The sequence below is a fragment of the Sapajus apella genome, unplaced genomic scaffold, assembly GCF_009761245.1.
Source record: "Sapajus apella isolate SASKATOON/1434 unplaced genomic scaffold, GSC_monkey_1.0 scaffold130, whole genome shotgun sequence".
NCBI lineage: Eukaryota > Metazoa > Chordata > Mammalia > Primates > Cebidae > Sapajus > Sapajus apella.
In genome coordinates, this window is record NW_022437070.1 from 1,221,325 (window position 1) to 1,247,768 (window position 26,444).

Genomic DNA, 26,444 nt, shown 5'->3' on the forward strand with positions numbered 1-26,444 from the left:
AGTAGAAACAGGGTTTCACCATGTTGGCCAGGCTGGTCTCAAACTCCTGACCTCAGGTGATCCACCTGCCTGGGCCTTCCGAAGTGCTGGGATTACAGGCGTGAGCCACTGTGCCCAGCCAATATTATATATATTATTGACTGGTTGATTGACTGGAGAGAGTCTCGCCCTGTCTCGTAGACTGGAGTGAAGTGGCATGATCAGAACTCACTGTAGCCTTGACCTCCCAGGCTCAACGGATCCTCCCACTTCCACCTTCTGAGTAGCTGGAACTACAGGTGTACACCACCATGCCCAGCTAATTTTTAAAACTTTTTTCTAGAGATGGAATCTCACTATATTGCCCAAGTTGATCTCGAACTCCTGGCCTCAAACAATCCCAGCCTCCTAGGGATATTTTTCGTTGCTTTTTTTTTTGGAGATGGAGTTTTACTCTTGTTGCTCAGGCTGGAGTGCAACTGCGTAATCTTGGCTCACCGCAACCTCTGCCTCTCAGGTTGAAGCAATTCTCCTGCCTCAGCCTCCTGAGTAGTTGGGATTATAGGCATACGCCACCACGCCCCAGCTAATTTTTGTATTTTTAGTAGAGAGGGGGTTTCTCCATGTTGGTCAGGCTGGTTTAGAACTTCTGATCTAAGGCGAGTTGCCCACCTTGGCCTCCCAAAGTCCTGTGATTCCAGGTGTGAGCCACCGTGCCCGGCCACAGATATTTTTCAATAAACATTTCCTGAATAACAACGATGCCTAGTTTCCTGAGTTATATGTTTAGAGATACAATGATGAAAAGCACAGCCCCTGGCTTCAAGGAACTTAAGATATAGGTGGAGATAGAGTCAAGAAAACAGGCCATTAGAAGGCAAAGTACTAAGTACCACAACAGGGCTCCACTTAGCAGGCAAACTCTGACAAGGGGCTGAGTTCTGCGGGTCAGGGAAGGCTTCCTGAAAAAAATAAAATCTAAGCCAGAGACCTAAAGAATGAAAAGGAATTAGTCAAGCTGAATGTTTTGTTTTTCAGGTGATCTTTATGAATTTTACTTTTGGTTTAGTCAGGGTGGGGTAACAGGAGAATATCCCTGATGAGAAGTATATGAAAAGACCCAGAAGCATGGATTTAGGGAAGAGCTAGTCATTCCACACGGTGAGAGGACTGAGTTTAAGGAGGGAAGTGGGCAGACAGGCAGAGCTTCTGGAGGCCCTTAGAGAGAAGCCCTACATATGAATACGCTCCCTTGGTGAAGTCACAGCCATTGGAAGCTCTTGCTAGTCACAGCTTCTATTTTAACTTCTTGCTTTGGAATAATTTTAGATTTACAGAAATGCTGCAGATGTTACAGAGTCCTCACATACCCTTCACCCAGCTTCCCCTAATGTTCACATAACCATGATGTATTTGTCAAAACTAAGAAATTAACTTTAGTACAAAAAACTCAAACTACAGACTTTCAGATTTTACCAGTTTTTCCATGTGTTGCCTTTTCTGTCCCAGGATCCAATCCAAGATCCCACATTCCACTTAATTCAAAGACTTTTAAAAATTCCTTTCTTTACTTTGGAGCACCACAGTTTATCATTTGCATCAGTCTCTATGTATGCTCCCCCATCCCCCAGCTTCACCAACTCACACCGAGGTAAATATATCCTTTCAGTACAGAATAGAAGGCACCAAAACAGATGATCTGGAGTATAAACAACTATTAGGGAGTCAAGAAAATTTAACAAACAAGAGAAATCAGTGACATATTTACACAAGAAGAATGTACACACGCATACACACACCCACACCACTCACAAAATGAACCTGGCCTAAGATGCTGCTTCCACTGTGAAAGGAAAACAAATTCAAAATTTAAGCAGACATGTTTCTGCTTTTTCAGTTTTGCTAGTAGTAAATCCTCTTTAATCTCTCTCTCTTTAAAGATCCCCACCACCCCAAGAAGTCAAGACAAAATCACCTGAACGTTCAATCCATCCTTAAAACAAAATTCTAGCAAAATCATCTGGGATTTGGGAAGGGGAAAGCAATGATTCATCCTCTTTCCCATATTTCCACTAAGGACTCTTAAGCCTTAGGATAGAAATTCAATCTTACTACTACAATTGTTATAAAGGCACTTTACCAGTATTAGTCATACTTCTGTTACATTTATAACCTGCATTCTAAGCCTCCTTCATCTCCTAAAACTCTCAAACCTACAACCTTGAGTAATGCCCGATTTCTAGAATCAAGTGTGAATCCCGTGCAGAAATCACTGTAATATTAATACAAACTGGCAATTTATGCTACAATGAAAAAATACTATTATGGCCCAGCCTGGCGGCTCACGCCTGTAAGTAATCACAGCACTTTGGGAGGCCAAGGTGGGCGGATCATGAGGTCAAGTTCAAGACCAGCCTGATCAACATGGTGAAACTCTGTCTCTACTAAAAACACAAAAATTAGTCGGGTGTGGTGGCGCGCACCTGAAATCCCAGCTGCTCGGGTGGCTGAAGCAGGAGAATCGCTTGAACCCAGGAGGCAGAGGCTAAAGTGAGCCGAGATGACACCACTGCACTCCAGCCTGGGCGACAAAGTGAGACTCTGTCTAAAAACAACAAACAAAAAACAAAAAAACCCTACAACTATTAACAATGGTTATCCCTGGGAGGAAGACTTTAAGGAACACTTTAAGTTTCCTTATATTTCAGCTAGTGAAAGCATCAACACATACCTGAAGAGCACAGCCCTATGTCAGAATTAGGAGAAGTAGGAAAAAAAGAAAAGAGGTAACCTCCCGTAGGGAGCACAGTTTAGATCTGCACTACTCTCTCCTACTTCGGCCATTTAAGTTAAACTAATAATAATTACACAAAATTTTAAAATTTGGTTTCTTAGCCCCACTAGCTACATTTCAACTAGCAACAACATGTGGCGGATGGCTACCACAATGAACAATGCAGAAAGTTCTATGAGACAGGGTTGATATAAACGCAGACCTGATGCTAATTCAGCCTTGCAAACAGAGAGGAGGCATTTGACGTGAGCAACATGAAGGCGAGCCCTCCTGGACGGATGTCAACAACATACAGCACTGGCCTCCGTGCAGCATCGTGCCAGACCCCAAGTAGCTCCAAGGCTCTTTCCCCAAGTCAAAAGCAAAATACAAGGAGGCATCAGAGAAATAAAATGGGTGATGGGCTTTGATTATACTTTAAGATAAGCTTAGATGAAAACACCCTAAAATGAAAAAAATCACACTACAAAAATCTATTTCCAGCTGGGTGCAGTGGCACACACCTGTAGTCCCAGCTACTCAGGGGCCTGAGGCAGGAGGATTGCTTGAGCCAGGGACTTTTGAGTCCAGCCTTGGCAACATAGCGAGAACTCATCTCTGACAAAGTAAAAATTTTTTAAATTAAGATAAAAAAAATCCAATTAGAACCTCACTAAAGGCTAGGTGTGGTGGCTCACGCCTGTAATTCCAGCACTTTGGGAGGCCGAGGTGGGCAGATCATGAGGCCAGGAGTTTGAGACCAGCCTGGCCAGTATGGTAAAACCCTGTCTCAGTACTAAGAAAAAAAAAAAAAAAAATACAAAAATTAGCTAGGCATGGGGCACGCACCTGTTGTAGTCCCAGCTACTCAGGAGGCTGAGGTAGAAGACTCACTTGAACCCAGGAGGCAGATATTACAGTGAGCCAAGATTGTGCCACTGTACTCTAGCCTGGGTGACAGAGCGAAATCCTGTCTCAAAAAGAAAGAAATTCAAGAACCTCACTAAAAAGGTAGAGGGGAAAAGGGAACTGGGATTAACTGGCAGATCATTCTGGAAATCTTTAACAAGTAAGGTAAACTAGAGATCAAGAGGACAAATCAAAGAACGTACTATGACCATCTAAATACCTTCCAGTGAGAGAAACATCTCCCAATGATCAAGGTTAGGATGTGAAATCACAGGCATTAACCCCACATTAATAAAACAAGCAGGGCCAGAGAGAGAGAAGGGAGGTGGGGAGGAGAGAGAGCACACAAACCCGGCCTTGTACTTTCTAAGTGGTGGTAGTTTATTTTTCTATTCCTCTGACTCCTTCGCTTATATCATCTAGCATGTGGGGCCTTAGTTTCCTCATCTGAATAATGGGTACAAGGATAGTACCTACTTCATTGGGCTTTTATGTGGATTCCTTAATACATGTAAAGTACATAAAACAGTGCCTGGCATATAAAAAAAAAAAAAAAACTAATGAAATATTGGCTATTATTTCAAGAGTCGCAAACTATCTCTGAGGATCTAGTCTCACTTGTCCAAAAGTAAAATTATTTCCCTAAGGGTGAGCTCGCAGGGGAAGGGAATGTTGCGTTGACTATCATATAAGAAGGGGCCTTTTTTTTTTTTTTCCCAAGATGGAGTCTCACTCTGTCGCCAAGCTGGAGTGCAGTGGCATGATCTCAGCTCACTGCAACCTCTGTCTCCCGGGTTCAAGCAATTCTCCTGAAGGGGCACTTTTGAAAAGTCCAATCCATCCCAAGCTGAAACACCTTCCAATCATGTCCCATGGGTTATTATTCATAATTCCCAAAGCCATGGAGACAGCTGAAAGAACCTCTGCAAGCTTTAGATATAGAACCCTGGGCCAGGCACAATGGCTCAAGCCTATCATCCCAACACAATGGGAAGCCAAGGCTGGAAGATCATTTGAGGCCAGGAGTTTGAGACCAACCTGCCCAACATAGCAAGACCTTGTCTCTACTAAATATTTTTAAAACTAGCCAGGCATGGTGAGTGCGCACCTGTAGTCCCAACTGAGGCAGGAGGATCACTTGGGCCCAGAAAGTTGAGGCTGCAGCAAGCCATGATCATGCCACTGCCCTCTAGTCCACAAACCTGTAATCCGAGTACTTTGGGAGGCCTAATCGAGGAAACTGCTTGAGCCTAGGAGTTCAAGACCAGCCTGGGCAACATGGCAAAACCCTGTCTCTACAAAAAATACAAAAATAGGCAGGCACGGTGGCACATGCCTGTAGTCCCAGCTACCAGGGAGGCTGAGATGGATCACTGGAGCCCAGGTGTTTGAGGCTGCAGTGAGCTGTGAGCATGCCACTGCACTCCAGCCTATCTCAAAAGGTGGGGCGGGGGGGGGGGGGGGGGGGAGGACAACATCACTATTTTATAGATGAGAAAACTAAGGCCCTAAAAAGTTAAATAGCTGGCCTGTCGCAGTTTTCCTCAGTTTACGTTTAACATGAGAATTATAAGCATACACCTACATATGTCCCTATAAGGCAGCTAGTTTCCTTGGGAAGGGATATCTTTTATTCTGAAGTTAGATCCTTTCTGTTGTTGTTGGCCAGGCTGGAGTGTAGCTGACACAATCATAGCTTACTGCAGCCTCCAACTCCTGGACTCAAGTGATACTTCTGCCTCAGCTTCCAAAAGTGTTAGGATTACATGTGTGAGCCACCGTGCCCAGCCTAGATCTTACCCTTTATGAAATAATGGTGGAAATAATTTTTCTTTTTTAAATGCCCTCCTTGGCAAAACTAAAAACTAATAAAGTCGTATAGGCAAACTATTTCTTTTTTTTTTGAGATGGAGTCTCACTGTGTCACCCAGGCTGGAGTGCAGGTGGCATAATCTCTGCTCACTGCACCTCCCCCAGGTTCAAGTGATTCTCCTGCCTCAGCCTCCCGAGTAGGCAGGACTACAGGTACACACCACCACACCTGGCTCAATTTTTGTATTTTAGTAGAGATGGGGTTTTACCATGTTGCCCAGGTTGGTCTCAAACTCCTGAGCTCAGGCAATCTGCCCACCTTGGCCTCCCAAGTGCTAGGATTACAGGCGTGAGCCACCGCGCCTGGCCAGCATACTATGTTTTATTGACATTCCTTTTACTGCGCTTCAGATACTGTGGTTTTTGTATTTTTTTTTATTGAAGGTGATTAGCAACCCTGGCTTGAACAAGTCTAACAGCACCATTTTTTCAACAGCATATGTGCTTACTTCATGTCTTGATGCCAAGTTTTGGTCATGCTTGCAATATTTCAAACTTTTCCATTATTATTCTGTTATGGTGATCTGTGACTACTGATGTTTGCTCTTAATATTGCAATTGATTTTGGGCACCATAAACTGCATCAATATAAGATGGCAAGTTTAAAAAATGTTGTATGTGTCCTAACTGCTCCTCATCTCTGTCCCTATTCTCTGAGACACAGCCGTGCTGAAGTTAGGCCAATTGGCTAGTGTGGTGGCTCACACCTGTAATCCCAGCACTTTGGAAGGCCGAAGCAGGTAGATCTCCTGAGTTCAGGAGTCTGAAGCCACTCTGGCCAACACGGTGAAACCCCGTCTCTACTAAAAAAAAAAAAAAAAAAAAAAAAAAAAAACCAAAAAACCCAAAAATTAGCCAGGCATGGTGGCTTGTGCCTGTAATCCCAGCTACTGGGGGAGTAAGGCAGGAGGTATGCTTGAACCTAGGAGCCAGAGGTTGCAGTGAGCCAAGATCATGCCACAGTATTTCAGCCTGGGTAAAAGTGAGACTCTGTCTCAAAACAAAACAAAACAAAAATTAGGCCAATTAATAATCCCACAACGGCCTCTAAATGCTCAAGTGAAAGGAGGAGTCATGTGTCCCTCGCTTTCAAAAAAAAGCTAGAAATGATTACGCCTAGTGAGGAAAGCATGTCAAAAGCTAAGAGGGGCTGAAAGCTTGGCCTCTTGTGCCAAACAGTCAAGTTGTCAACGAAAAGGAAAAGTTACCGAAAGAAATTAAAAGTGGCCGGGTGCCTGTAGTCCCAGCTACTCGGGATGCTGAAGCGGGAAGATCGCTTAAGTCCAGGAGTTCTGGGCTGTAGTGGGCTATGTCGATCAGGTGTCCACACTAAGTCTGGCATCAATATGGTGACCTCCTGGGAGCAGGGGACCAGGTTGCCTAAGGAGGGGTGAACTGGCAGAGGTTGGAAATGGAGCATGTCAAAACTCCCATGCTAATCAGTAGTGGGGTCGCGCCTGTGAATAGCAACTGCACTCCAGCCTGGGCAACATAGCGAGACCCCGTCTCTAAAAAAAATAATAATAATAAAAGTGCTACTCTAGTGAACACGAGTGACAAGAAAGTGAAACAGCCTAGAGCCATAAAAAAGAATGAGTTCATGTCCTTCGCAGGAACATGGATGAAGCTGGAAGCCATCATTCTCAGCAAACTAACACAGGAACAGAAAACCAAACACAGCATGTTCTGACTTATAAATGGGAGTTGAACAATGAGAACACATGGACACAAGGAAGGGGAACATCACATACTGAGGCCTGTTGGTGGGTGAGGAGCAAGGGGAGGAAGAGCATTAGGACAAATACCAGATGCATTTGGGCTTAAAAGCGGTGGCTCACACCTATAATCCCAGCACTTTGGGAGGTGAAGCAGATGGATCACGAGGTCAGGAGTTCAAGACAAGCCTGGCCAACATGGTGAAACCCCGTCTCTACTCGAAACACAAAAATTTGCTGGGTGTGGTAGTGTGTGCCTGTAATCCCAGCTACTTGGGAGGCTGAGGCAGGAGAATGGCTTCAACCCAGGAGACAGAGGTTGTGGAGAGCCGAGATCACACTATTGCAGCACTCCAGCCTGGGTGACAGTGTCGGTCTCCAAAAAAAAAAAAAAAAAAAAGAAAAAGAACATTCATTTGAGAGGACACGACACCAGGAGGATCCCACCAGGAGGATCCCTTGAGGCCAGGAGTTCAAGACCAACCTGGACAATGTAGTAAGACCCTATCTCTTTTAAAAAACCAAACCAAAACAAATTAGCCCAGCATGGCAGCATATGCCTGTAGTCTCAGCTACTCGGTAGGCTGAGGCAGGAGGATCCCTTGAGCCCAGGAGTTCAAAGTTAGAGTAAGCTATGATCACACCTCTGCATTCCAGCCTGGGTGACAGAGCAGACCCCATCTCTTAAAAAAACAAAATAAAAATAGAAGATTCATGATTCATGAGAGAGGTCACAATATCAACATTAACAGGAATTTGGAAGAAGTTGATTCTAACCCTCATGGACAGCTTTGAGAAGTTCAAGACTTCACTGGAGGAAGTCACCACCGACGTGGTAGAAAGTGAACTAGAATTAGAAATGGAATTTGAAGATGAGACAGAATTGCTGCAATCTTATAATAAAATGAACAGATGAGGAATGGGTTTTTTTTTGAGACAGAGTTTTGCTCTTGTTGCCCAGGCTGGAGTACAATGGTGCTATCTCACCTCACTGCAACTTCCACCTACCAGGTTCAAGAGATTCTCCGGCCTCAGCCTCTCGAGTAGCTGGGATTACATGCATGCACTACCACACTCAGCTTATTTTTTATTTTTAGTAGAGATGGGGTTTCTCCATGTTGGCCAGGCTGATCTCCAACTCCCAACCTCAGGTGATCTGCCCGCCTCAGCCTCCCAAGTGTTGGGATTACAGGCGTGTGTCACGTGCCTGGACAGGAATTGCTTCTCATTGGTGAGCTAAGAAAGTTAATTTTTTTTTTTTTTTTTTTTTTGAGACAGAGTTTCGCTCTTGTTACCCAGGCTGGAGTGCAATGGCGCGATCCTGGCTCACCGCAACCTCCGCCTCCTGGGTTCAGGCAATTCTCCTGCCTCAACCTCCTGAGTAGCTGGGATTACAGGCACGCGCCACCATGCCCAGCTAATGTTTTTTTTTGTATTTTTAGTAGAGACGGGGTTTCTCCATGTTGACCAGGATGGTCTCGATCTCTTGACCTCGTGATCCACCCGCCTCGGCCTCCCAAAGTGCTGGGATTACAGGCTTGAGCCACCGCGCCCGGCCTAAGAAAGTTAATTTTTTTTGAGACAGGGTCTCACCCCATCACCCCGCCTGGAGTGCAGAGGTGCGGTCTCAGCTCACTGCTACCTCTGCCTCCAGGGTTCAAGCAATTCTTGTGCCTCAACCTCCCAAGTATCTGGGATTACAGGCATGCACCACCATGCCTGGCTAATGTTTGTATTCTTAGTAGAGATGGGGTTTAGCCATGTTGGCCAGGTTGGCCTTGAACTCCTGACCTCAAGTGATTTGTCCACCTTGGTCTCCTAAAATGCTGGGGTCACAGGCGTTGGGCGCTGTGCCCAGCGGTTTTTTTTGAGACACAGTCTAGCTCTGCCACCCAGGCTGGAAGTGCAATGGTACAATCTCAGCTCATTGCAACCTCTATTTCCTGGGTTGCATTTGCCCGGCTAATTTTTGTGTTTTTAGTAGAGACGGTTTCTCTATGTTGGCCAGGCTGGTCTCAAACTCCTGACCTCAGGTGATCTGCCCACCTTGGCCTCCCAAAGTGCTGGGATTACAGGCGTGAGCCACTGTGCCCAGTCTGCCCAGCAATTTTTTAAGACAGAATCTACTCCAGGTGAGGATGCTGTAACACTACAGAAATGATAACAAAGGATTCAGAGTATTGCATAGCTTAGCTGATAAAGTAGCATCAGGGTTTGAAAGGCTTGATTCTAATTTTGAAAGAAGTCCTACTGTGGATAAAATGCTATCAAACAGCATTCCATGCTACAGAGAAATCTTTCATGAAAAAAAGAATCAATGAATGTGGCAAACTTCGTTGTTGTCTTAACAAATTGCCACAGCCAGCCCAACCTTCAGAAACCACCACCCTGATGAGTCAGAAACCATCAGCATCAAGGCAGGATCATCCACCAGCAAAAGGTTATGACTCACCAAAGGCTCAGATAATCTCTAGCATTTTTTAAGCAATAACATATTTTTACAGGAGGCTGAGGCCAGAGAACCACCTGAGCCCAGGAGGCTGAGGCTTCAGTGAGCCATGACCACACCACTGCACTCCAGGCTGGGTGACATAATAAATAAGACCTCCTCTCAAGAAAAAAAAAAGGAAGTTGGGGGAACTGGGCACGGTGGTTCACGCCTATAAACCCAGCACTTTGGGAGGCTGAGGTGGGCGGATCACTTGGCTAGGAGTTTGAGACCACCCTGACCAACATGGCGAAACTCCATCTCTGTGAAAATAGAAAGAGTTTCCTTCTTGTTGCCCAGGCTGGAGTGCATGGCATGATATTGGCTCACTGCAACCTCTGCCTCCCGCGATTCTCCTGCCTCAGCCTCCTGAGCAACTGGGATTACAGGCATGTGCCATCAAGTCCGGCTAATTCTTGTTTGTTTTTGAGATGGAGTCCCACTCTATTACCACTGGAGTGCGGTGGTGTGATCTCAGCTCACGGCAACCTCCGCCTCTCAGGTTTAAGCGATTCTCCTGTCTCAGCCTCCTGAGTAGCTGGGACAACAGCCATGTGCCACCACGCCCAGCTAATTTTTGTATTTTTACTAGAGACACTGTTTCACCATGTTGGCTAGGATGGACTTGATCTCTTGCCTCGTGATCTGCCTGTCTCAGCCTCCTAAAGTGCTGGGATTACAGGTGTGAGCCACTGCGCCCGGCCAAAACGTAGCTTTTATATGCACTGGGAAACCAAAAAATTTGTGTGACTGGCTTTATTGCCTTATCTGCTTTATGGCAGTGTCTGGAACTAATCCCACACTATCTCTCAGTTATGTTGAGCTGGTCTATTAAAGCCAAATCTAGCCAGGTGCAGCTGCTCACACCTGTAATCCCAGTGCTTTGGGAGGCGGAAAAGGGAGGCTTGAGCCTACGAGTTCAAGGCCAGCCTGGCAACACAGCAAGTCTTGTCTCTACAAAAAATTAAAAAATTTTAAAAAATTAGCTGAGCATGGTGGCACAGGTACACCTGTGGTCCCAGCTAGCTACTCAGAAGCTGGGAGTTGACTGTTTGAGCCTGTGAGGTAAGGTTACAGTAAGGTATGATTGCGCCACCGCAAGCCATGGACCATGGGTGAGACCCTGTCTCAAAAATAAAAAAAATTTTTTAAAGTCAGGTCCAGATAGCGGAGCACTAATAATGACATATACACTAAGTATATTAACTAGCACAGTGACCCTGTGGGTAAAAACTACTATATTCTCCTTTTTAATAGACAACGTGCCTAAGGCACCAAGAGTTTAAAGGGCCTTGTCAGAGGGTGTAGAGCAGGTTAAGAGGTGGGACTGGGACCCAGGCCATGTATCGTGATGAGAAAAAGAGTGCCTCAACAAATGTGGACAACTGCTATTTAGCCTATGACCTGCTAGTTAGCCTTATGACCTGGTGTTAACATTTACGTGTATGAGGCACTTTCTGATAAGACCTTCAAACTATGTGCTACCTAGGGGCAAATTACAAGTTCTACAAAGACCAAGAGATAACAAATCGATAGCATGTGCTGCTCCACTGATCCAAAATTTCATCATGCCGCCTGTGCAGCCCTCTAACATGCTCGCTTACCTGAACATTTTAATTACCTAATTGTTCTCTTTCGTTCTCCCAGCAAACTAAAAGGTTACCAACTTTAAAGCTATGGTAACTCTTGGCAGTTAGTTCTCAAGAAATAAAAATAAAGACTGTGGCAAGCAGAACAGGTATTTAAGCCCATTTTATAGACAAAATAACTCAAAATAAGAATAAATGACTCATCCTAAGTCACAAAGCTGGTAGGATGCAAATGAAAACCACCAACAGAAAAGTTTCTTTCCTCTACACAGCATGAGGAATCCCAAGAATCTAAAGACTGAAAGATGAGAGACTTCATCTTTTCTAGGGCTGTCTCATTCAGAAACTCATACTTTATTCAACCAAGACTGAGCTCATATTGGCCTGTCAGGTCATGTTCTAGGTGATGTCACAGAACAAATGGAGGAACAAAAGACAAAAATCTCACAGAGCATCCAAAGCGCTTTATTTTGCAATTTCTTCCTGATGCCTGAATGTCAACCTCCTTGCAGTGAAGATCTGTTACCCTCCCTAACAACAGAAAGAATGATCAGTAAGCAAATATTTAATAGATATATGTGTAGACATCTTGTTAAATAACAACAAAACCAAATGGGGTGAACTTGAAAATTACTGCATATTCAAGACAAAAGGGCGCGGTGGCTCACAACTGTATCCCAGCACTTTGAGAGGCCAAGGCAGGCGGATCATGAGGTCAGGAGTTCAAGACCAGCCTGACCAATATGGTGAAACCCCATCTCTACTAAAAATACAAAAATTAGATGGGCATGGTGGTGGGCACCTGTAATCCCAGCTACTTGGGAGGCTGAGGCAGGAGAATCTCTTGAACCCGGGAGGTGGGGGTTGCAGTGAGCCGAAGATCATGCCACTGCACTCCAGCCTGGGTGACAGAGTGAGACTCCAACTCAAAACAAACAAACGACAAAAAAAGACGAAACATGAGCTTGGATCGCTTCTTTAAAAATTCTTCTCATAATAAGATGAAATCTGTCTCCCTAGTCAATGCATTCTTGCACTGAAACGCTTAGTCACACATAATTCTTTAAGATAAGATCAAGGAAAAATAATCAGGCCACTGGCCTTCTAAATTTTTTACTTTCTGCTAAAGAAACAGAGTGTTCCTGTGTTACCTGCAAGGGAAGAATTGCTTTTGTTTTATAAACAGCATATAAATCCTGAGGAGGAGGCATATTCTGTGCACTTTAAACCTTGTGGACACCCAGATGTCTCCCTCTATCCTCTGGAACTACAAAGATTTAGTTTGTTCCCTCTTTTGCTTACTAGACTTACTGCTAAATTATTTAAATATTTAAATAAAACTAATTCAAGACGGGACTTCAAAATAGAAGTTTGGGAAAAAAATTTAATAGTTTAAATATTAAATAAATTTTAACCTTATTAAAATGTTTTTGGCCAGTAAGAGGGAACACATAACCAATTTCATAGCCATTCCTGACTTTGACCAATGGATCCTTTCTCTTTTTCTTTTTTTTTTTTTCTTTTTGAGATGGAGTCTTGTTCTGTTGCCCAGGCTGGAGCACAGCGGTGCAATCTCAGCTCAATGCAATTTCTGCCTCCCAGGTTCAAGCAATTCTCCTGCTTTAGCCTCCCAAGTAGCTGGGATTACAGGCACCTGCCACCATGCCTGGTTATTTTTTGTGTGTGTTTTTAGTAGAGACAGGGTTTCATCATGTTCGCTAAGCTAGCTTTGAACTCCTCACCTTAAATGATCTGCCCACCTCAGCCCCACAACAGGCGTGAGCCACCGTGCCTGTCCCACTCCTTTCTCTTAAAACAAGCACACCTCAGATGCCAGTGGGGAACTTTGTTCACAGAGAACCGGGGGTTCAGCTCTATCTACTGACCATGCAGTAGACTTGAATTCTCTTCATCTCTGGGTTGAGATCACACTGTGGGAAAGCATTCTGGAAAGTGTAAAGTTGGCCAGAGAAGGCAGTAGAGAGCAGAGACTGCAGGCCAGACTGCTTTGGATATTGACAAGCCAGGTGGCCTCAGTCAAGTCCCCTCTCTGGAACCTCAGTTCTGCATCTAGAAGGTGAGATACCACCTACCCCAGAGGGTTATTTTGAGGACAGTATGAGGTAACATTTTGTAGTCTTCTGGTATGTAACAAACAGATCACTGTTAGTACTTGGTAATATTATTAGTAATTAATTTGATTGTTCTCTAAGAAAGGGCGACTGCCTTACCTTCAAAGGTACTAGAGTGCAACAGATGTTACCATGACTAATTTCTTGCTTTTCGGCTCAATTTTTCCTTCATTTGTTTATACCACACTACAAAAAAAACCTTGTTTAATCTTTTCTTCCCCTGAATCAGAAATAGTAAGATCATTGTAGAAAGCTTGGGAAAATTCAAAAAAAGTTATAATCACCCATAATCCTACAACACAGTTAAGTAAACACTTCAGCATATTTCTTCCACTTTTGCACATATATTTTAAAACAACTGGACTCGTGCTGTTTATAGTTCTATATCCTACCTTTTCCCATATTTAATTTTATTTTGTGTGCACTTTCCCATGTCAAGCATTCTCAAAAACATACTTTTTTTTAATGACTCCATAACCTTTACATAAAGCAAACCATTTCCCTAAAGTAAAAACATTTAGATTGTTTCGCTTTTTGTCTTTAATTTATAAGCGTCCCTACAGTTAACATAGTTAACATCTCCTTTGTATATAATCTTGACTCACATCCCTATTTCTGGGTCCCTATAGATTCTTTTTTTTTTTTTTTTTCTTTTTTGAGACAGAGTCTTGCTCTGTAACCCAGACTGGAATGTAGTGGCACGATCAGATCTCTCACTACAACCACCGCCTTCCGGGTTCAAGTGATTGCCCTGCCTCAGCCTCCCGAGTAACTGGGATTACAGGCACCAGCCACCACGCCCGGCTAATTTTTCTATTTTTGGTAGAGGCATAGTTTCATCATGTTGGCCAGGCTGATCTGGAACAACTGACCTCAGGTGATCCGCCCACCTAGGCCTCTCAAAGTGCTGGGATTACAGGCATGAGCCACAGCCCCCAGCCCCCATAGATTCTTATAAGTAGATCAAGTGTTCTGTGTGTCTTAAAACATTGCTGGGCAGGTATAATGGCTCACACGAGTAATCTCAGCACTTTGGGAGGCCAAGGCAGGTGGATCACATGTGGTGAGTAGTTCGAGACCAGCCTGGCCAACATATTGAAACCATATCTCTACTAAAAATACAAAAATTAGCCGGGCAGGGTGGCACGCATTAGTAATCCCAGCTACTCCGGAAACTGAGGCAGAATTGCTTGAACCTGGGAGGCAGAGGTTGCAGTGAGCTGAGATCATGTCACTACACTTCAGCCTGGGTGACCAAGCGAGACTAAAACAAGCAAACAAAACATTGCCAAACTACTTTCCAGAAAGTTCACACCACTTTACTGGCCTGATGGCAGTTTCAATATCAGTCCCATTTCACTCTCACCAGTAGTGACCACAATTTTTTTTTAATTTCCAGCAAACAGAGACCAAAATAATCTGGAATTACAACACAAGTAGAAAAGATCTGTTGTTAAAAGAATGCTATCACACTTGTGATAATTTATACAATGAAATCACTGTTATCCCATTCTTTCCAGGTATGTGACCTTGCCTAGACAGGTAAAGTTAGAAATATCCTAGATGGGCCGGGCTTGGTGTCTCACATCTGTAATCCCAACATTTTGGGATGGCAAGGTGGGTGGATCAACTGAGGCCAGGAGTTTGAGACCAGCCTGATCCAACATAGTGAAACTCTGTCTCTACTAAAAATACAAAAATTAGCCGGGTGTGGTGGTGGGCGCCTGTAATCCCCCCTACTCAGGAGCCTGAGGTGGGAGAATGACTTGAACCCAGGAGGTGGAGGTTGCAGTGAGCCGAGATTGCACCACTGCATACCAGCCTGGGCGACAGAGTAAGACTCCATCTCAGAGAAAAAAAAAGAAATATCCTGCATGTTCACATTTATATATTAAACATAAAGTAATAATTGAAGTGCCGTATACTGAGACTCTCAAATAATTTTCAGCATAGTAAGAACTACGTAGGAAAGGGAATTATGCCCCTTCACATGAAAAAGGGGCATAATTTTTTGAACAATGTGCAAAAAATTCAGAAATGTACATTAAGATTTATGTACTTTTCTACATGTAGATTATACCTTAATTTTTTTTTTTTTTTTTTTTTTGAAAGGGAGTTTTTCTCTTTTTTCCCAGTCTGGAATGCAATGGCGTGATCTCGGCTCACCATAACCGGTTCAAGTGATCTCCTGCCTCAGCCTCCCGAGTACCTGGGATTACAGGCATGCGCCACCACACCCAGCTAATTTTGTATTTTTAGTACAGACAGGATTTCTACATGTTGGTCAGGCTGGTCTTGAACTCTCGGCCTCAGCTGATCCTCCTGCCTCAGCCTCCCAAAGTGCTGGGATTACAGATGTGAGCCACTGCTCCCAGTCTATACCTTAATTTTCTTTTCTTTTCTTTTTTCTTTTTTGAGACAGAGTCTTGCTCTGTCACCCAGGCTGGAGTGCAATGGCACGCTCTCGGCTCAACGCAACTTCCACCTCCTGGGTTCGAGCAATTCTCCTGCCTCAGCCTCCCAAGTAGCTGGGATTACTGTACAGGTGTCAGCCACCATGGCTGGCTAATTTTTCTATTTTTTTTTAAGTAGAGATAGGGTTTCACCATGTTGGTCAGGCTGGTCTCGAACCCCTGACCTTGTGATCCACCCGCCTCAGTCTCCCAAAGTGCTGGGATTACAGGATGAGCCACCATGCCCGGCTATACCTTGATTTTCTAAGAAAAAACTTAAAAGAGGATTTGTACGGAAGAAAATGTATACACCTTGTATATACATAAGACCAAATCACAACTGCTTTAGCTAATGCTGCTATTTTTTAAGCCTTTGTGGTTATTGAGTGACTACTACTAGGTACGTGCCAACAGCCAAGACCCACTTCATAGCAGTCAGGAGTCTTTTTCCCTTTTTCCTCATTTATCAAAGATTTTATCTACATTCCTCAACTGACTGACCAATCAGAGGAAGAAATTTCTTCTGTGTTGGCAGCATTAAAAAAATTATACAGTGATTTCAGTCCATTAAAAAGGTTACATGAAAGCAGCATCCACCAGCCTCTAACCTACAAAGTTAACAGGCATTTTTGAAAAATAAGGACCTAGTGATACATTTTATCACCAATCATTTAGGTATGCTATTCCCAGTGAAATAATTCCCTTGAAGTGAAAGCTACTCTAGCAGAAGATACAGATTTCAAGAATCTAATAATCTTGTATTAACGCAGTGCTGACTTTCATTTGTACACAATCAATTTGTTACTGAACAAAGAACTCTTTTTAATTGCCCACAGCAATTAATGGTAATCATTTTCCTTTGTCTCATTCCTAAGTAGTGCAGGCTGCAAAAGATAAAGTCACAGTTTTGACCTTTCTTTTACATGAAAATGGGGAATAAGTACAACGCAATCATATACATACACACACATAATGCAAATATATATATATAGATGTACACACATATACACACACACGTATATATAATTTTTTTTTTTTTTTTTGAGACAAGGTCTTACCCCATCGCCCAGGCAGGACTGCAGCGGCGCAATCCTGGCTCACTGGAGCCTTAACCTCTGGGGGTTAGTTGTTTAGATGATCTGTCTACCTTGGCCTCCCAAAGATTACAGACGTGAGCCACCATGCCTGGCCAAGTGTATATATATATATACCTCAGGAGGCTATTAGCTGTAACTAACCAGCATACTTTTAAACTAACTTTTTTTTTAATGCAAAAAGTTACTAAAATAAAGTATCATGGCCAGCATGGTGGTCACACCTGTAATCCCAACACTTTGGGAGGCCAAGGTGGGTAGATCACGTGAGGTCAGGAGTTCGAGACCAACCTGGCCAACGTGGTGAAACCCCATCTCTACTAAAAATACAAAAAACTAGCCAGGCGTGGTGGCAGTGCCTGTAATCCCATCTACTTGGGAGGCTGAGGCAAGGGAATCACTTAAACCCGGGAGATAGAGGTTGCAGTGAGCTGAGATTGCACCACTGCACTCCAGCCTGAGTGACACAGCAAGAATACATCCCCCTCCAAAAAAAAAAAGTATCATAGTGAGCTCCACATAAATAACTCAAGAGGAAAAATGTATTTCTATCTGTATGTTTCTTTTTAAAATTATTTTTAAATTGTAAATTGACAAATTGTAGTTGTATATATTCTATCTATATATATTTTAGTTGCCTAAAGAAAATCTCTCAATTTGTAGCTACCCAAATACTTTTCCACTTGCTGAAAAAAATGCAGATTGAAGGAGTCATTACGTGACCAAACATCTCTGTCTTCTTCCTGTTAGACTAGTTTACTTACACCTAGTTTTATTACACCTGTGTTTGAATCCAGGTCAGAAATAAAATGCTTAACTTTTCCAAAATGCTGGCTAAAAGACAAGCCAGTACTTGTGGCGTAGATTCTTTTCAAAATACTGTGATATGGAACCTACTGTGTGCTCAAATTCTGAGTATGAAAATCTTCAAGACTATTAATACAGGATTGTGTCCCAAGAAGCCAGACATTAATCAGAATAGTCTATTCAACATGTACTTCCCTTCACCCTATATAGTTAATTGTTTACAACTGACTAGAAATTCCTTAAGGTGATGAACTATGCTTATTCTTATACCAAGAGAGGCAATGTAGCCAATTAAACACAAACTTTGAAATCAATCAGATCTGGATTCATAACACTGCCTTACTACTTATTAACTGTGTCATCATGATCATGAAGTATGTAGATTAAAGGCTGACCAGGGCCAGGTGTGGTGGCTTACGCCTGTAATTCTAGCACTTTGGGAGGCTGAGGCGGGTGGATCACCCGCCTCAGATCAGGAGTTCAAGGCCAGCCTGGCCAACATGGTGAAACCCTGTCTCTACTAAAAATATAAAAATTAGATGGAGGCCAGTCGCGGTGGCTCAAGCCTGTAATCCCAGCACTTTGGGAGGCCGAGGCGGGTGGATCACGAGGTCAAGAGATCGAGACCATCTTGGTCAACATGGTGAAACCCCGTCTCTACTAAAAATACAATACATTAGCTGGGCATGGTGGCGCGTGCCTGTAATCCCAGCTACTCAGGAGGCTGAGGCAGGAGAATTGCCTGAACCCAGGAGGCGGAGGTTGCGGTGAGCCGAGATCGCGCCATTGCACTCCAGCCTGGGTAACAAGAGTGAAACTCCGTCTCAAAAAAAAAAAAAAAAATTAGATGGGCATGGTGGGCATGTGCCTGTAATCCCAGCTACTCAGGAGGCTGAGGCACAAGAATTGCTAGAACCCAGGAGATGGAGGTTGCAGTGAGATGAGATTGCACCACTGTACTCCAGCCTGGATCACAGAGCCAGACTCTGTCTTGGGGAAATTAATTAATTAATTTAAAAAAAAAAAGGCTGACCAGGAAAGCATGCCCTCTAAGCGTTTAAAGCCTGCAAATGGCCATTACAGTTGGTACAAATATGTTAAAAAAAAACGACTTTGGCACCTGCTTATCTTCTATCAACGTGGATGTAATGGGGGCCTACCAAGTACAAGGTATTTTGCTAGTTGTGGTGGGAAATCAAAGCTAATAATATGAGAGACTCCTCATCCTCAGGAGTTTACTCTCTACAGAGAGATGACAATCAAGTATTAGCCACAAAATAAGGCAGAATGGGAACCAACCAGTATAATCCCTTCGTTTTTCAAATGAAGGAGCTGTAGTCCAGAGAAATGAAAATGATCTGACTAGTCACACAGCTAGTAAATGGCAGGGCTAGGGCTAGGACCCAGGTTTCTTCAATGTTCTTTACATCACAGGAAGCTGCCTCTCAACTGTTCAAATTCAATCACCAATTTACTACAGTGGCCAGGACAAGGACATCTTCCAAGTAAGAATGCAGAGATATTAGGAGAGTAAAAGAGGCAGGAAATACCTACAGATATAGAATACGACAGTCACAACTGCTGCAAAGTGCATAAAAAGAAAATGTTCATTTCAATAAAGGAAGATGAGAGAGATAGGTAAGTCTGGCTATTTTCAACTGAAATAAATCTTACTTTCCTGTAATGATGCTTCATGGCTGAAAGTATCTGGTTCTCTGCTAACATACCAACTTCATAGGATTTCTCCACAGCAGGGAAGCAAATAAATGAAAATTGGATTGACAGATGCCAAAAGTTATCTTCAAGAATTCTTCAAAGATGAAGCCTGATAAAGCGTTGTATGAAAAGTTAAATAAACTTTCAAGAAGATGAACATGAATTATTTGTTTGCATTTCTTAATACCAGCAATACAAGTGCTATTCAGACCACTGCTATTTGAAAGCCTAGGTCAACAATGACTCAGCTTGAAAAATTCCATATTGTTTTTAAAGGAGGTATATGGTTTTAGCTATGCAGCCAATATAATCTGGATAGCCCCATCCCCCTAAATTATAAAGTAATTTCCATGTGAATGCTTGAAAAACAGGTAGTGTTTATTTTATATCTGAAAAAGTATACAACAAGGGTAATTCAGTTCATATTACTGCATCTCCCAGGGAAACAGCCCCCTACCCAGACTCTGGGTTACAGGACTTGATGACAGGCAGTCAGGGATTGGCAGGTGAGGGAAGAATCAAACAGCAGCAGCAACAGGAGCTTAGTCCTAAGCCCCAGCTCTAACTTGGTAAGTGACCCAGAACGACAAGCATCTACAATCAGACCTGGACAGCACACCAGACTTCAGAGTAGGAAGATGAAGCCCAGAGAGGTAAAGCAATTTGTTCAAGGTTCAACTAATAAGAACAAGGGCTAGATCAGAAGGCAGGTCCCTGCCCTTATATAAGTCTAGCACTTTGCTGTGGCAAGAAGCCTGTCACAATGCCCTATACCAGCCTTCCATTTCTCTACCTGTAAATGAGGAGGCTGGACTAGGCACTGATTTTCACACTGAGTTCCAATGAACTAAGGCATCAAAGGAGGTACTTCTGCTAGTCACCTTCTCTTTTCACGCAAAGAATCTCAATTTAAGCTATTTCATATATCATGAAAAAGAAATTTTACCAAATGGACTACATGGATAGTGCTGCGATGAATAGTAAGAAATTTTTTTTTAAAAAGTGAAAAACAGGCCAGGCACAGGGGTTCACACCTGTAAGCTCAGCACTTTGGGAGGCCGAGGCGGGTGGATCACTTGAGATCAGGAGTTCAAGACCAGCCTGGCCAACATTGTGAAACCACATCTCTATTAAAAATACAAAAATTAGGTTGGAGTGGTGACACATGCCTGTAATCTCAGGTACTCAGGAGACTGAGGGAGGAGAATTGCTTGAACCTGGGAGGCGGAGGTTGCACTGAGCCAAGATTGAACCACTGTACTCCAACCTGGGCAACAAGAGAGAAACTCCATCTCAAAAAAACAAAAAAGCCATGATGACCGTGTAAATCAATGCACTGTTTAGACTGCCAAGTGGTGACTCACAATAGTCATAGCAGATCACAGGAAGACGCTGATGGGGGTCTAACACCTCTCAGGAGACCACAGAGGACCAAAGATTCGGGAAGCAGACCAGACTAGATCGGGAAGAATCACCATTCCCACCTTTTCAATCTCCAGCTATATTGACCTGATGCATCACCTCCTCACGTGCAGACTCACCAAACATATATTAGGCTATGGTGTACTGTCACCTGTGCAGCCCTCACCCCCTCCCAGGCTGTGTCCTTTGCCAAAAGTCGCCATCAGGGCCATGGATCTGCCCATGAATCTGCACATGGACAACTTCTTCCAACTTCTTCTCATCTGGATTAAGAAGAATGAATATTTTCTGATTTGTCATTGTCCTAAATGCGTCGACCTTCATCAGGTCAAGGAAAATGGGGGGCATATAAAAGGGCGGGGGGTGGGGGGAAAGATACGGCCAAAAAAAGGTTGGTTGAAAACAAGATGATGGAAGTGAGAAACTTTGATCAGATCAGTTTCTAAAAGTCTTTACAAAGATTTTCTAGGCAGGGCAAGAGCCCTTGAATACATGTTACTATGGTGAAAGCAGTTGTCTACCGCCATCTCCTGCTCCAGCCCCCCACTCCAAATGGCACATTAACTGTGCCAGAAGGCCAATGATACCACCTCACACTTCTGTAGCATCCAATCCATCATGAAAGCAAATGTCAACGCTGGGGCTGGGGCCTCTGCTAACCTCAGAGAAATCTGACAGTCTTTAAGAACATCAGTTGCCAGTTTAGATAGAAAAATTGGCTCTTTATTCTGCCTCCTTTCTCCCCTATTATGTAAACTTAGGCTTTGGGCATGCAGGACCTTTTTATGCTGCCAATGATATTAAAACTCTGGGACACACATTTAAGCAGTACTGCATACACCGTTGTTTTTATTCTTAATTATCTGTCACTTCCACATTAAGAATAAAAAAACAGCTATTGATATCAACATGGGTAACACAAACTCTAAGATAAATTCAGAGAATTAATCATGACACACAAGGCTAGAGATTCACCAACGAAAATGAACCAAAAATCTTTAAGTCAATAATGGTGAAAGCCCATGCTATACACAGATCATTAAAATTACCAGATTCTGTCAGAAACATTGAAAAAAGTTCAAGGAGCCACAGAGATCTACTATCAGCCCTCTTCACTGTCTCATATACAAATGCCCTAGCATTTGATGAGTGAATGGTCCAACTCTGTATATGACAGTGAATGCTTTTTATTTCAAATGTGTCCACACAGAATTATTTCTAAATAAGTGCTAAAATAAACAAAGTTTGATCATAGCTCAGTTAAGAAAGTCCTTCCAGTAAATGCTCCTTCACAGCTGGATGGGTACTTTAATATACAATTGCCCTAGGCCACAGCAGGGGGAAAAATCAGGCTTTTGATTTACTTAAGAAATAAAATAAATAAACCTAGAACATACAAAAGATCCCCTCTCCCACGTTAAGGAAGAAAATGGTTAGATGGATTTTCTGTAAAAACCACCTCTACCCCTGAATGAACTTCCTACATGAGCTGGGCTTTTTTGAGTGACCTGAATGAACTTCCTAAACCCCAGCCCAATCATATAGTCACTAAGGAAAACAGCTCAGGAACAGTAGCTAAGACAAATTTCTCAGATAATAAGACTAAAAATCCAATCACATCCGCCAGTTCCTGGCACCCCTTTCTAATTCTACCAAATCAGGTCACTCAAAAAGCTGAAGGAATGTCAGGGCCCACCCACACACCCCTTGTACACCAATGAGCCCCAGAATCTAGCACGGATCTGCCCAGAGGCACTCAGCTCCTATGGCAGGGAGTGCCTGCAACACCAGAGGGCAGAAATCTGAGTGACACTTGGCACTCTCTCTTTCAACAAACAACCGCAAAGTGCTTTCCAAACCCAAGCCCTCACCATTTTGAAGACCAGGAAACTGGAGCCTTCCCAGGGGCAGAGGTGGAAAAGAAATAAGCCCACCTTCCCATCCCCTCCCCCAAGGCCACACTGCAAACCAGAGGCCATTAGGGAAGGCAAGCGGCTTCCCCCTAGGTCCAAGTGTGGCCTTAACCCCTGGTGGGATCTGGAGAATTTGAAAACTGGAATACTGGCATTTCCCCAGCAGAGGAAAAACAAAATGACTTGTTAGCTGGGAAGAAAAAATAAAAAAGTACACTCCTAGGGGTGCTGGCTTAGAGGTGGAAGGGGAGAGAGGGTACTCGATGCAATGGCTCAGAGAAGGAAAGAGGGAAAGTGAGAAAGAGAAGAAAGATCTATGAGCAGCTGCATTCCCCTTTTCCAAAGGACACAAAGCTGCAAAGCCCAGAGAACGGAAGGGGGAGAGCAAACAGAGCAGAGGAAAGAAAATGGGGCAATGGAAAGAGAGCTACCTCCCTCCACACTACTAACCTTGGTAGAAGTGGGAGAAATGGGGGAGACACTCCCAGACTCCAGAGAGCAGTAGCAATCAACCAACCCCCACCTATTTACCCAGATCTCCCAGGATCCCTGGGGATAGAACCCTCAGGGTTAGGGTGCAGAGAGAGAATCTGCAGTCTCAGAGTTGGAGAACCTAAGGCTCAATGTAGCCCCTTGGCCTCTGCAGCAGAGGGATGGAGAACAGAGAAAGACAAGCCTGAAAGGGGAAGTGCTCAATGGGAATGGGTGGGCCTCGGGTGGTGAGCTGCAAGAAGCAGGTCTGATAGGAACTACACGGAAGAGGAGCCTGGCAGGATACATGGGGAAAGAAAAAAAAGGTGAGGAAGGTAACAAGTCAAGGAGGAACAGAATTGGAAAAGGGACATCAAAGGGGAGTGAGAATCTATCACAGCGCTGAGGCAGCTCCAAAAGGGCGGTGTGGGGGGTGGGGGGGATACATAGGAAACGATGATTAAGAAGACATCTTAATGTCAGAATTAGAGTAAGAACTCCAAGAAGAGGCAGCGCAGTGGAGGGTAGGCAAATAAAGCAGACAGTGAAGGGTGAGGGCTGAATCAAAATGGTGAGGGGAAGAGAATGCCATGTGGAAAACTCAGACTCGGGAGGGAACAGAGGGGGGACACGGTGACAAGAAACTCAGTGTTAAAGGACCGCTCTGAGATCGAAAGGCAATACAGAAGTGAAAAAAGGATCTAAAAATGTGCGGGCAAGTGGACAGCTCCGAAGGGGCAGAGCTGGGGAGGCAAACACTAAATAAAGAGAATGGAGCAGAATTTTTAATAAAATAAGAGGAAAAAGTGCAGGTGCAAAAAGGGTGACGGGGTGGGTAGGCAGGTCTGTGAGATGCAGAACGGGAAGGGGATGGGGGACCAGCCCGAGAGTTAACAGGGGTACAGTGAGATTAAAGGGCACGTCTAAGGGACAAAACGGGGAGGAGAGGACTTGGAGCGAAGAGGGGACAGGAAGCAGTTTTTAGGCAGAGAACTGAAGGAGAGACAGGCCAAAGAAAGGAGAAGCAAATGAATGCAGTAGCTCAGAGGAGTGCCAAAAAGGAGGTGGGGAGGAGATGAAACCTCCAAGAGAACACTGGGGCTGAAACTGAAGGCAGACTGAGTTAGGGAGAGATCAGTTAAGTGAATGGCAAAAATGGGAGACCTGCAGAGTCAGAGAAGGGGGAGGAGGCTGCTCCCCGGGAAGGAAAAGTCAGAAAGCAAGCAGGTGAGGGGAACGCAGAAAGATCTGAGGTCCGGCAAGGGGCAGAGCTGAGAGGCAGAAAGGTCTGGAAGAGAGGAAAGGGTCTGAATGGCAAACGGGAGCAAGAGCTGAGAAGTGAAGGCGGCAAGCACGGTGCAGCCAAGTCCGAGGGGATCCAGGGAATGAACTGGGGAACGGAAGGGTCAGAAAGGCAGCCGAGGGGCATTCCGGGGTGCAGCAGGCTGAGAGGACAGAGACAGAAATGCAAGCAGTAGGGCCCACGAGGGAACCGGATTAAGTCCAAGGGGAAGACCTGGGGCAGCAGTGCTTAGCCGAACAGTGGTCTCCGATGGATCTCCACGGGGTTAGAACCGCAGGTCCTAAAGGGACAGCTCCCAAGGTACAACAGATTCTGAGACAGTAATAATAGCACAGCAGGTAGGTCAAAGAAGGGGCCGAGGACAGATGTGAAGGGTGTTGAGAACAGAATCGAGAAGAGGCAGAAGGATCAAGGATCTCGAAAGTGGGAGCCACAAATAAGGGATACAGAATGGTCAGTGATGAGAAGGTGGGTGCCAGTGCAGAGCCCGGGAAGAGCGAAGGGCATCACGGAGGGGCGGAAAAGGGAAGGGGGGCGCAGAATTGGGAGCCGGTTGGCTGAAGTCGGGGAGGTTGCGAGGCAGACACCGAGATCCCAACGGGTCGGGGGGGGGGGCGGCGGCAGGGACAGCAAGGCTGGGCGGGCAGAGGCAAGTCCAAAGGGCAGGCGGGCCCCACGGGCCGGGCCGACGCGCGAAGCGTCCGGGACCGCGGGGCCCGGGGGACTGGGGGGCCGCTCCTCCCCTCCCCCTCCAGCTCCTCCATTGTTCGCGGGCTCCGGGCCCCGCCGTCCCCGCCTCCCCCTGGACCCCGCAGCGGGGCGGCGCCCGGCCTCGCCGCCCCGGGCCCGCGAGCTCCCGCACTCACCAGCTGGGCGCCCTCAGCGCGGCCCCGGCCTCAAGGATCCCGGCAACGGCGACGGGGGCCCCGGCGCCATGTTCCCCTGCTCCTAGTCCAGCAGCGGCCGAGGCGGCGGCGGCGGCGGCTCCGGCGGCGGGGGGCCGGGCGGACCCTCCCTCGCGGGCTCCCTCCTCCGCCTCCTCCACCTCCTCCTCCCGCCGCGCCGCGGCTCTCCCTCGGGGCGGGGGGCGGGGAGGGGAAGGGGGGAGGGGCGGGAACCAGGGGGAGGGCGGACCAGCCTCGCTCCCTCCCTCCCTCCCTCGCAATGGCGGCGGCGGCGCCTCCTTCCTGCGACGGCCGCTCCCGCGCGCGCGCCCCCTCCTTACTGCGCGTGCGCGGCCCGGGGACCGTTGCAGGGGGATAACGGCCCCTGAGCGCGCGCCGCGAAGGGACAACCAGTGCGAGGCAATGGGGAGAGATCAGAGCGCGTGCGCACCCGAGGGACTCACTGGCACCGCCGCTGCCTGGGGCGAGGAACGGCTGCGGACGGTACAGTGCGCGTGCGCCCCCCAAAAATGCCGCTACTGCGGCGGCTGCCGTAGCCAGACGGAGCGCGAGGCAACCTGCAAACGAGCAGAGGGAGCAGGATAAGCGAGCGCGCGTACGCGGGGGGCTGCCAGCCGGCGCGGCTGCTGTCGCGGGGCGGAGGCAGTGGCTCGCAAGAGCAGCGCGCGTCCCTGCGCGCGCCTCAAGGAGCCGATCTGCCGCCTCACGCTGGCTCCTGGAGAAAGCCAAAGGAGAGAGGCATGGCCCGGTTTTGGGGGTGGGGGGCGAAGGGCGCGATCCCGCTCGCGCGGGACCTGACCAACCAATGGGAAGCAAGTGGAGGTGGGTTTGCCGCGCCAGCCGCAGCCCCCGGGATAACGGAGGCCAGAAGGAGCGACGTAACGTGGGGCGGTGAGGCGGGGC

At 45.7% G+C, this 26,444-nt stretch overlaps 1 protein-coding gene across 3 annotated transcripts in view; it reads right to left on the bottom strand.

The window, feature by feature from the left end:
* Nucleotides 1-25,632, bottom strand: part of ARHGAP35 (Rho GTPase activating protein 35) — a 134,646-nt gene extending 109,014 nt beyond the window's left edge. For 2 of the 3 annotated variants that reach the window (XM_032262541.1, XM_032262542.1), the window contains exon 1: nucleotides 25,503-25,631. The gene's annotated coding sequence lies outside the window, so the exon portion shown is untranslated. Of the gene's footprint in view, nucleotides 1-25,502 lie in introns of all 3 variants that reach the window. The other variant, XM_032262543.1, reaches the window with a different exon arrangement.
* Nucleotides 25,633-26,444: the final 812 nt, after the last annotated feature.